Here is a 12,497-nt window from a genome sequence, read left to right as displayed (position 1 = left end):
CATAACTTTTTCACTTTTGCTAGCTGACTTCCTGACCTCTAACAATTTGTCTCTTGCCAAACAAAGTTGGCATTGTTGTTAAAGGCCATGACGCTGGCAATCAATGCCTGTCTTCATTTGGAAACCTTCTTCCTAAATTAAACGCTTCCAGCAGTGCCCTTCCCGGCACTGTTCACTGGATTTTCCCTCTGTTTCCACTTGTAGTTAACGCATTTTAACAGGAAGAGCTGCAGCTCAGTTTGCAGAACAGTGTATGGCTGTAGGCAATCTTCTGGGGGGAAAAAAAACTTGGGCAAAACTGTCCTGCCTTTTCTCATAATACACTGTTCCAACCCTTAGAGCAGTGTCATTTCCTGTTATACACCAAGCACCTGCATTGGTTCCTCAAAAAATTACAGGATAGGACAAGGATAAGAAGCAGTCAGTGGGCTGAACCAGCTGTGACAGAATGGCCTTTTTACTAACAGCAGCCATGGTTTTCCAGACTTTACTGGGTAAATATTTTACTTTTACTTTTCTGTAGATTGCAGTTAATTAAGTGATACTGTTAACTGTACTGATCAAGAAATCGTACCTACCAGATGCTTATAAAAGAATGTTGTTTCTTCAGCAGTTAGTAATCATTTGTTTGGACTCTTATTTTGATTTGGCCATGTGATTAGCATAACAAATGAAGGAGAGGGAAAGGTGAATAAATAAGTGAAAGACAGGGATCAAAAACCACCTGAGTAAAGTGCAATGGATGTAAGCTTACAGGGTACAGTTTTACATTATACCATCCTTTCCATGTAAAATTGTATCCTAAAATACTTTACAGAATAGCTGCATATAATATAGTTAAATAATAGTGGAGACAGAGACATGAAGAGGCACAGGAAAGGCAGATGAGAGGTTTTCAGTGGGTATCTGAAGCAAGCTGTAGGGTGGCTGAGGAAGAGATGCAGAAAGCCTTATGATCCAGAGAAGGCGGCTCTTGTACCACCGTGAGGAAAGGTAATAAGGAGACCATTGTTAGATGAGCAAGGAGGACAACAGGGAGCAACAAGGTATGTAAGAGACTGGAATGATTTGTATAGAGTATTTTAAAAGCAAGGGGGGCAATTTGGATCTTAAAACCAGAGTAGGGTTAGCACAGGCGTGATGCATGTGGTCTTACTAGGTGCCCCAAAAGACACATGCAGTGTCTTCAGAAGGGTGTTCTGACACACAGGAGGAGGGGAAGACTTCCCAGCCAATGGTTTGCTTCTGAAGGATGAAGCACAATAGATGCTGCTTGGGAGGCACTACTCTCCTCTATTACCTGAATGTGAAATGGAACAAAACCTTTCCAAACTGAAAGGAAATTTAGAAAGTGGAAAAATCTACCGCAGCAGTCAAACTGCCACGTGCTAGGATCCCTTAGATTGCTAGGGTCAGACTGGCTGGTGCAATTCTTGATGGGAGTCCTTCAAGCTAAAGTGTCAGAAGCAGTTTCAGAAAGTAAGTAGGCATCAGGTCCTCTTGTAGATCAGCACAGCACCAAAGCCCTATGTTGGCGATAGATGGCATTGTGCTGCAGGGCCTGCCACCTTTCAAATGAGATGCAAAGCCAATGTCCTGTAAACTTGATTCACTAAAGATCTTGTGAAACCTTTTTGTAAGAGTGGGGTTGTTGTTAACCCAGGGGTTCTGGCCAAACGCCACCTTAGATAATTACATTCTGTCTTCCTAAATTCCTCTAGCAGTTTCTAATAGGAAAAGCATTCTTTTCTTCCTAATCTGTTTGATGGCAGTGCTGTTAAACACCTGCCACATTTCAACCCAGAGGTTTTTGCTTTTCAATGATGGGCACAACTATTAATAGATTTGTATAAAAGTCTGTTGGTGAACTCCATTAGGCATTTTATGATCCTTCTGTTATAGAAACACCTTTATCATTTTCAGTATTTTTTTCCCCACAACACAAAATATTAAACTAACTTTGCTTCACCTATACAATTCAGTCGCTCTTGGTATGTTTTTAATTGTATTTGATACACACACAAAAAAGAAAAAGGTCTTAAAATGTAATTTTCATTTTTCTTTTAGCTTTATAATTGTTTTAATTGCATACTTTCAACTTCCTGTTTTTAAATTTATTTACTTTTGACTCTGCTGAAGAAAATGCCAAAGAAGCTGTTATAAGCACTGATGTCAGATCCTCACTTGCTGGGGATTTCCAGATGCAAATTACAAGTTCTTTTCTCATTTCCTTACCCTTCATCAGCCAATTAATAAATAACAAATACACTTATTTGTGCCACAATTACAAGGCGATATCCATAGTTCCAATATAATATTTTTAAAGGGATTGGATTGGAACAATGCTTTTGAAGAGAGGCTGCTAAAGCAAGTTTAAGACATGGAAGAATTTGTAACTAGGAGCAGAGGTTAAAGTTTATACTATAAAAGCAAAACAGGACAGCACATTTTTAAAGACTGAACAATTATTTAGGGCTTTATTTACATTTGAATTGGAGATGGGTGCAAGCTACACAATTCAGATGCAGGTTCAGTTGTGGGGATTCCAAGCTTCCTCCCAAGTTCTGGGATGCTTTGGAACACAGGGTTACAAGTTGGCTCACAGAGAAATCTAGATCTGAGTTTGGGTCCAATTTTCAAGCATCTTTACAGACTAGGTTTATTTAGATTTGGGCTTCTAGGTCAGCTGCTATATAGACTCTGATTGAAAAAATTCAAGCACGGATTTCAAACCCCTCTAAAGTGTGAGGGTGTCAAAATGTGGGATGCCAGTCCACCTCTCATCAGAATCACATAGTAAATATGTAAGCAATTAATAATCTTATCCCAAATAGTGTAATAAAGGTAAAGTCAATATGGGCATCAAACTCAAGGTGATGTTCTTCTATTTCCTGTCTTGATAGCATGTGTATTTGCCTAATGAGTAACAGAACACTAGACCTAAACCCCAATGAAATGAAATAGCAGGACTATCATGACAGATACAAGAGGCATGGCTAAACACCAATAACTCTCATGCCAAAGGTTTTTACAAACATGCAGAAATCAATTTATCTGGTAGGTAAATTGATAACTCCCTCACAGAACAATGAACAACCATTGGGGGGTGAAGAGAAAAAAATACTGACCCAAGACACTGAACCACACCCCAACCCTGATAGGTTGGGATCTACACATGGGAGCATGCCTATGCATGGCAGTAACTGTTTGCACAAATGGGCCTTTCCCCAAAATCCAACTGCCTTGCAATATTACCGCCTGAAAAGGAGTTTAACTAACTTTTCAAAAGCCTGAGTTTGACTGATATTTAGCCATTTCCCCTTTCTTGAGTCTTTAAAACTGTACAATTTCAGTAAGGCTAGGCATTTAGAAAGCTTATTCCAATCAGAAGCGTAATCTCATTTTAAGAAGCTTGAGATAAAGGAAGTGGAGAGGGCTCGATCTTTAAGAGAAAGCAGTAATATTATTCAAAATCCAGGTTATGGTGTCTAGATACTAAGGTAATGGGAGACTTTTTTAAAATTCATAGACAGATCAGAGAAATTGATATCCATGTTAAACATACTGACTGTAGCGACGTGGGACTCACCCCTGCAGCGCCTCCTGCTGGTGTCTTGGGAATTAGCTCATTTCCAGCCTTGGAGCGCCCCACTGCCGCTAGGCCCCACGTCCCTGGACTCCGATGCCCTGTTATCTGGGGTGCTGCCCCCGGCAGTAACCCCTCACTCTCAGGGTCTCCCCTCCCCAGGGAACCCCCACTCCCCTATCCCCACCTTGCCTCAGTCAGGTTACTGCCAGTCACCAACTAGCCCCCGTTCCCTGGGGCATACTGCAATATAAGCCACTCATTACAAGCAAGGTTGGGTTTTTCTGCCTCCACCTAGCCTTGGGCTGTCCCCTGCAACCTCAGTACCTGTTTGGCCTTCTACTAGGCCACAGCCTGGGGGGGTTTCTAGGCTAGAGCTCCCTTGGCCTTCCCCCAGCCCTGCTCCACTCCAGGTACCTTCTCTAGCTCCCTGCAGCCAGGCCTATCTCCCTCTACAGCTAGAGAAGACTATGGGTCTGCCCCTGGCTTCCCTATCTTTTATGGGGCCAGCTGAGTCTGTTTGGGGCATGGCCACAGCTGAGGCTGCCTCCCAATCAGCCCAGCCTAAGGCTCCCAGCCCCAGCCCTCTCCAAGGACTGGATTTTAACCCCTTTCAGGCCAGGAGCGGGTGACCACCCTGCTACACTGACCCATAGAAGAGTACAAAAAACTTTAGCATTGGATATGTGATCATTGCCCAGCATGGCTCAATAGCTCCAAATACATACCTTTACAGGAAACTAGGAGTTCTCACACACAATTCTAAATCATTTTGTAATATGATGCCTTTCATCCAAGGTTCTCAAAGCTAATTATGGGCCATTCTGTGACCTCCTTACTCCCACTAGGGAGCAATTGCCGGCACAAGAAATCCCAATAAATCAATGTCAATATTCATGTGAGTAGCTGTTCACCAGTGGGAGTGAGGCGTTCACAATCTGACCCTATGAGAATCTCAGTTCTCAGGATGTATGAAGACAGGTTTGTATTGCTTTTTGCACTAATGTACTGCTTCCCCCTCTCCTCCCCCCTGCCTGGAAACGTATTGCACTTGTATTTGTATTGCACTAATGTATTGTTTCCCCACGTCCCGCCAGGAAATGCTGCTGGAGAAGGATGGGAATCATATAACAATTTTTCCTTTTGGAACTACACATTTTATTTCTACGGTGAGAGAATATACGGCACTTTGATCAAGTTGTATAAAATATGTAAACAGATCATAAAACGTGTCAAGACGATCTACCCTGAATTTAAGCTTTTTCTTGCATTCTTTTAGAAAAAATATATATATATTTGTTTTTCAGTGTTTTCAAATTTCTTTTGACATGTATTGTTCACAGCTTCCGTGCTGTTCAAAGAACAGGCACAGATTTTACAGTATGACTGAAAGGGAGTGTAAGTGGCTATGTTCATAGGCGCCGACTTCTGCATCGGTGGGTGCTCAACCTCCCCTCTGCCCCTGGCCCTGCCCCGACTCCACCCCTGCCCCTCCCACCCTGCCCCCATTCCAACCCCTTCCCCAAATCCCCACCCCGGCCCCACCTCCTCCCCTGAGCGCTCCGCGTTCCCACTCCTCCCCCTCCCAGAGCTTGTTACGCCCGAAACAGCTGTTTTGCGGTGGCAAGCGCTGGGAGGTAGGCGGGGACGCGACACGCTCAGGGGAGGAGGCGGAGGTGAGGTGGGGAGGGGAGCTTGGCTGCCAGTGGGTGCAGAGACCCACCAATTTTTCCCTGTGGGTGCTCCAGCCCCAGAGAACCCATGGAGTCAGCGCCTATAGCTACATTCACTGCCATTGAACCCCTAGCGCCAGGTCACGGTGTTACAGTCGTCTTAGCCTCTAACGACCCCTATTGATCACTTCTTGGGCCCTGTGATGGCCTGTTTGTGGCTATGTCTTCTATGGTCTAGCCCTCCAGCCAAGTCACCTCTTTCCAGTTCTGTCTCCTTCTGGGGTAACAAAAGTACAATGAAAGAATCCACACCAACATCCTAACAAAAGGTCCTTTTGCCCCTCTTGGACTATGCTACTTCTTCCAGGGACTGCCGAATTTCTGCTCTGCTCCTTTGGCAGAACTCTGTCTCCCAGGGCTTTTCCCTGCAGACTTCCTAGCCAGTTTTTTTCCTAGCAGGTTTGCCCACTGCTTTGCCTCCCCTCCCTTCCCCAGGGACTCTGGCAACTTCTCGTAGAGACCAGCCTACTTCTTTCAGGCCCTATCGCCAGGTATCCCACAGAAGCCTTACCTACCTTCTGTAGTTCTCTGCAGCCTGCCTTCCCCAGGCCCTTCCCAGAGAGAGGGAACTCCCCTCGCCCTCCTCTCCTGGGTCTCCTTCCTCAATGAGTTCTCTTCCTTCTCTATGTAGTCCTCCCTGACCCATAGTGCAGTCAAGGGTAAATGGAATTCACCCACTTCTCATCTGGGGAATGTGGAGTTTAGTTTAGGTTAGTTTATGCATTTATTTTACCACTACACCACTGTCCCATCCCCTCCCCCCCCCGCCCATCACCTCTAGGAGCCTCTCCAGATGCCCTGAAATGCCACAGGAGCCAGCAGCATGATACCCAGCCAGTCTGCCTCCAAACTGCACCCAGAGAACCTCTGTATGTGCTCATGCTTCATACCATCCACTTCCTCACTCTTGTGTCCTGCCCTGACGCTGAGTGGTGGGACCTGCAGTCACCTGAGGAGGGCGAGGAACCCAGGTGGGTCAGTCTGTACTCCACTCTGGTTCCACGGCCCACCAGAAATATTAGTTGGAGGCTCCTCCACGGAGCCATAAGCACAGGCACGTACCTGGCATGGTTCACAAACTCCCACAACCCGTCCCTTCTGTGGCGAGAGAGAGCCTGGCACACATCTATGTAGGGTGTATCAGGTTGCAGCCCCTCGTCTGGCTCCTCTGCTCATCAGTGTCTTTGCAGTCTCTGCCGCTGTTTGTCTCTGCTGCTGTTTCCTGCCACAGTCATCACCACCGCCTCTCACTGCGATGCTGTTCTGAGATTCCACCACTTAGCCCAGTTCTCAATGATTTCACTGGGTAGTGGGGAACCTCTCTGCTGATTGCCTCTTCTGCACAATGCTGTCTCCATACTAGGGCTAAGGTTCATCCCCCTCAGATCAATTAACAACGAGTTCAGCTCTAGTGGTCACTCAGGAAAAATGAATCTAGTTGGCTCTTAACACTGGGGTGGGGTGGGGGCAAAAATCAAACCAGGCTTCTAGGACCCTTTAAACAGGTCCACACCACCAGGTAAGAACTCTTACTTGGATTTCGCATCACTATGCCCTTCTTACTGAATGAAGTTAAATGGAGGGTGACCCCCTCAATCAGGGCATGCTAAGTACAGACCTGCTGCCATTTACTCATACAATAAGGATAACAACATTTCATTATTCCTGTATTCAATACTTCAAAATTCAAAGTGAATTTTAACCCAAAATAGATGACTTTGGCAATGTGGGTCTTTCTCCTGATCCTCTCTAGGAAGAGGTGTGTTTGCAAAGTCTTCTCCTCAGATCTTTCCTCTAGTTCATCACTAGATGTCAGGGGAGAGCTCATTCAGAGCCTACTTACACAGAAATGTACCTTCTGAATGTGAAAATGTGTACCACATGTGCAACAGGTGCAGATGGCATCCCTCTGATGGGAAACATTAAAGTTTGGCTGTTAAAACATATACCCTTGAATTACTTAATTATTTTACTTTGTTTTCTCTATATCCCCATCCTAATACACACTCCAACCCCAGGAATGCTGTGGTTGCATGCAAGTTTCAAAATATCCCAGGAGAAAAACCCTCTGTTGTGTAACAGTTACAATTGCTCAAGTACTCCAAAAAGCAACTCAAACATTAAGGACACGAGGAAATTTGGTTATGAGGACACACTGCCCAGAGAGCAATCAGCAGCTTGTATGAAGCGCAGTCACCACCCAGCCCCATTCAACACATGCATATCACACTTACGGGAAGGTCTGTTGGCATCTCCCTGGGTGTTCTGAAGTATTACCCTGTGCAATTATGAATATAAATATTGGTGCAGACATCAAGTTAAATATGAACATTGTACCTTGATTTGGAAAATAAAATATTTAAACTTTATATTTAAATTGTTCCTGAAAGAGCTAACAAACAGCTAAGTACCAATATTTACATGTATCAAAAAATATCAGTTTTGAATTTTCTGATCAACTTTGAGAGTCTAAAGTGTTAATAGAAAACATCACAGTGTCTAAGACCAAGACTGTCTCTATACTCTTCTGTCTTACTGTATGTGCTCATATCCTTAACTCCAGCTTAACAAAGATAATTTTGTTTGGGGGCTTCTTGTGTTTTCCAACATTCAAAATGTTTGACATGCATAGAACACAAAGTAGGCTGGGAAAGGTGTTCATCTGTTCTGATGTGTGATTTTAAATAGAACATAGATACTCTGGGTATGTGAGAGGCACCTTCAATAACTCTAAATATATTTGTACAAGATGCAAATAGACTCATCCAAAACCATTTTGTCATTTAGACAATTACACAGATGATTATCCTCCAGAAAACTCCACAGATTATTATTCTACAGAATACCCCACAGATTATTATTCTCCAGAATACCCCACAGATTATTATGGTGAATTCGAAACTTCATTTGGAAAGGTAGGTTAAATAGTTTCTTTCCTATTCCTCAAAACACAAAGATGCAATTATTTGCTGTAAAGGTTGTTGCAATGAGGTGGATAAATTATCTGACCATTTTTAGAAATCTATTTGAAAAATATGCTAAGAAAATCAAATTATTCAAGGAGAGGGATAGTCACCTGTATGCAGAGGGCCAGCATAAAGACTATGCATCACTTAAGTCCCAGAATGCTCGTAAGTGGGAGAGGTTGGAGGGAGCTATGAATGCCAAGTCCCCGCAAAAACTGGTCCCAATGGACAGACTTCATCAGACAGCAGCAGGAGCACCAGGAAATTACATGCTGCTCCGAGGAAGGGTTGTCATGGTATGACCTCTGTGGGGACCTTGACTCAAGAGGAGAGAACCTTCCCCACTGGATGACAAGAGACCCTGACTCCAGAAGAGAGGTTTGGGTCAATAGGGCCTCACTGGTCAATGACCTGGACATAAATGGGGTAGATGGATGAAGATTAATTCAGCCTCTTCCACCTCCAGCTAGGATGCTGGGGTGGAGCCCTATTTGTGTAAATGTTCCACTCTTGGGTTAAATAAACCCGACCCCTGAAGGGGTACTGTTCAATATACATAAGCCTCATTGGACTTATTGAAAGCCCAATGCGGGAAACTGAGGCAGAGACATAATTGCAGCACTGCACTATGCCACCAGTAGATGCATCTTACAGGTGGTTTATTTACAAAAACACTTACCAAATTCTTGATTCAAAAATGTTAAATTAAATAAATCTGGCCACAAAATATTCCTCAAATTTTCAAACTGAAACCCATAACAAACATGCTGTAGATCTGGTTATTTTTGCAGTTAATGCAGAAAAAGCAAATGTCAGGAAAAATATTTACTGCAATAATTTCTAGTTCGGCTGTATAATGGAAGAGTATCAAACTCACCCAAAATCATGGACACTCCTGCATATCTAGCATAGAATGGATTCAGTTTTATCTTGTCATAACATGGATTTAGCCTCTGTTTGCCAGAAGCTGGGAATGGGTGACAGGGGATGGATCACTTGATGATTACCTGTTCTGTTCATTCCCTCTGGTGAAACTGGCATTGGCCACTGTCGGAAGACAGGATATTGGGCTAGATGGACCTTTGGTCTGACCCAGTATGGCCGTTCTTATGTTCTGCAGTAGGACCACATGACAGGCTGATGGTTAGGGTGTCGTTAGTCAAACCAAGTGCATTAAAGAGACAAGGTGGATGAGTAATACCTTTTTTTGGACCATCTTACAGAAGTTGGTCCAATAAAAGATATTACCTCACCCACCTTATCTCTCTAATATCCTGGGACCAATATGGCTACTACTACACTGCATAAACCAAGTGCATGATTATTGAAGGGCTCTAGAGAAGGGGGATAGGAAAAAGATATGTCACCTCTCCAAGTATCTAATAATCTGTTGATATCCCCTCTCAATGCCACTGCAAGACTCAGCAGCCTTGCTACTCTTAAAGACAGTGAATAAATATCTGCTAATGAGTCTCCAAAGTAGCTGAACCACTCTCCCCAGTTATGTCCTACAGACACGACAAGGGGCAATGAACCTTAACTCTAGCTTTGATGCGACAGTATTCAGAATAACTGATTTTGTTAACTTTACAGGATTTGACAGAGTCTGCAGGATCATCACTCCAGGGCCATCTTCCCTTCTTATTTGTCCTTCTCCATCTTCTATGTTTTTTGCTACAACAATTCACATTTCTTTTGTAGAAGGTACTGAGGTTCTGTATTGTTACTTGGGTATTTGTGTGTCATCATTGTTGATTTCCTGATCCAGCAAACAGTTCACTAGTTTCCAAGGCAGCAGCAGGCTGTGTGCTATAACTCCAAGTGGAAATTACAACTCATTCTGAGCACCCAAATATGTGCTAGGAATTTCAAAGCTAAAAGAAAGGATCCTGTCCCTGTTACATAAAGCTTGCAATGTAAAAACCAGATAGGACACTAGTGAGAGCCAAAGTCAGACAAAAAAGGGGAAAGAAAGAAGGGAAAGGAGTACAAAAATTAGATTATGCAGTAATTTGGTAAGACATGGAAACACCTTGGTGTATCCATTAATTTCAGTTATGGGGGTAACTGGCTATGCTTTCGCAAGTGAAATGGCAGAGGCGAGTTCTTAGAAGGGATCCAAATGAGGTTGGAGTGAAGGCTTGGCAAATGAAGCTACAAAAGCTGGGAATGGGAGAAAGAAATGAAGGGGGAAATCAAGGCTGATATCAATGGCAGAATGGAAAAAACTGGGGGAATGCAAAGGGAGATAAGGTTGGAGATGAAAGCAAGGGTAAGGACCTTGAAATTGATATGTAGTGCAAAGTAGAGCTGGTGGATGGATATGAATTAGGGGATGAGATGATCAAAATGACAGGTGGGAAAGATGATTTGGTGGCAGAGTTTTGGATGGACTGAGGAGAGACATGGTAAGCACCCCGAAGACCAGAGAAGAGTCCGCAATAGTCAATGTCACAGTTTAGTAGGATACGGACAAGTCATTTAAGATAAAATTTTCAAAATCACCTAAGTGATTTATGAGCCTAATTCCCATTGACTTTTGGAACAAAACTTTTGTCATAGCTCCATCAAGTTCAATGGACAATTTACACCAGGTGAGGATTTGCCTCTGAGATTTCAGTAGTCATGATTCAAGGCTCTTCCAAACACACAGTGACTATATGTAAATCTCATCCTCAAAAAAAAAAAAAAAATCCATCTTCATTAGATCCTAGCAAATGGTCTCTTATATAAAATGTTGACTTCTCTTTATCGGAACAATTTTATTGTCCTTTGCATTCTTTGAGCTGTGCTCAGTTCCACTAAATCTGGTTTGATGTTTGCTCCTAGAATTTACTAAGTTTGGGGTACAGCTATGCAAACTGTTCATAATAAAATCCAAGCTCCATTGACTTCAATGGACAACTCATACCAGTTGAAGATTTGTCCCTTATCACTGTATACTGTAAATTAAAAATAGATTGAAAGTCACCATTATAACTTGTTTATTTTTTTCCCTTTATTTCAGATGTGAACAGCTTTGCTTTGAATTAGAACATTCCTCAAGGAGGAAAACAAAGAACTCTGCCACATTTGTAAATTACTTCCCCTACAGTGAATCAGTCATCTTTTTTTTTATTGCAGTTTATGTATTTATGTAGAAACACAAAAATATAAAATAAATGTAACAGCTATGTTTCCTCACAATTAGTATAAATTGCATAAATGTTGACTAGCTCTTCGTATCTTCTGTATTTCTTCCTCTCACATTTCCTCACTATCATTCACTGGGTTCTATTGTAAATATGAAATATGTGCCAATAAAATGAAGCACTGGCTGATCACTCCAGATCTTTTAGTGCTATCTGATGTTCTGACATCACTGGATCAGCTGATGATATCTCCCTGGAATGCAAAGGGAACTATACTAGCCTTTGGATCCACTCTTGAAGTTTCAGCTGCATCCAGAAAAGGTCTGCCTTATAGACAGTTGAAACAAACAAGATATAAAGGGGACTATAGAGTAAGCGTACTTACCGGTTCACCTCCCCTAAAACAATCACCTCCATCCCATTACATTTAAAATGGATGTTGCTGGCTAATCATGTTTATGTCTGTGTTCCTGTTCACTCTAGACAGAGTTTCAGGTCTCTGGCTTCCTATTGACCATAGATCCTGCAAACTCTCTCACATGAGTAGTCCTGTAAGTAGATATGTCAGAAAGAGAGGGGGCTCAGACACAGATGACAAATGATTAGATATTTCTATATGAGGAGAGACTGAAAAAAGTGGGACTGCTTTGGAGAGGAGAAGAATAAGAAAGGACATGATTGAGACATACAAAATAAAAAATGGTGGAGAATCTAATTCAGGCACTCCCATGTACCCTCTCACATAGTATAAGATCAAGGGAACATTCAAGTGAAATATGTAACTGACAAAAGACAATGCCTTCTTACACAAGGCCTAATTAACATGTGGAACTCAGTGCTGCAAGATCTCTCAAGAGATTCTCTCCTGTGTTGATTGGCTGTCTGCTCCAACCCTTCCCACGCCCCTCCCTCAGTCTCGCCACAGCTGCCTCACTCAACAACTGCCCCTCATTGCCTCCTTCTGACTCTCTTCTCATCTGCTCTGTTCCCATCACTCCTCTCTCTTTCCTTGTCTTTCCATTTAGCTAATCGCTGCTAATTGAACACCCTCACTCTAAAACAACATTAACGTAATGTTTCC

At 42.9% G+C, this 12,497-nt stretch overlaps 1 long non-coding RNA gene across 1 annotated transcript; it reads left to right on the top strand.

The window, feature by feature from the left end:
• Positions 1–351: 351 nt before the first annotated feature.
• LOC135892681 (uncharacterized) lies at positions 352–11,471 on the top strand. The gene is made up of 5 exons (XR_010562296.1): positions 352–494; positions 4,684–4,755; positions 8,107–8,234; positions 9,879–9,989; positions 11,293–11,471. It is a non-coding gene; the product is annotated as an uncharacterized LOC135892681 (long non-coding RNA).
• Positions 11,472–12,497: the final 1,026 nt, after the last annotated feature.

Source organism: Emys orbicularis, chromosome 20 (assembly GCF_028017835.1).
Source record: "Emys orbicularis isolate rEmyOrb1 chromosome 20, rEmyOrb1.hap1, whole genome shotgun sequence".
NCBI classification, from domain to species: domain Eukaryota; kingdom Metazoa; phylum Chordata; order Testudines; family Emydidae; genus Emys; species Emys orbicularis.
Note: the sequence above shows the minus strand (reverse complement) of the source record. Positions and strands in the feature narration are given on the sequence as shown.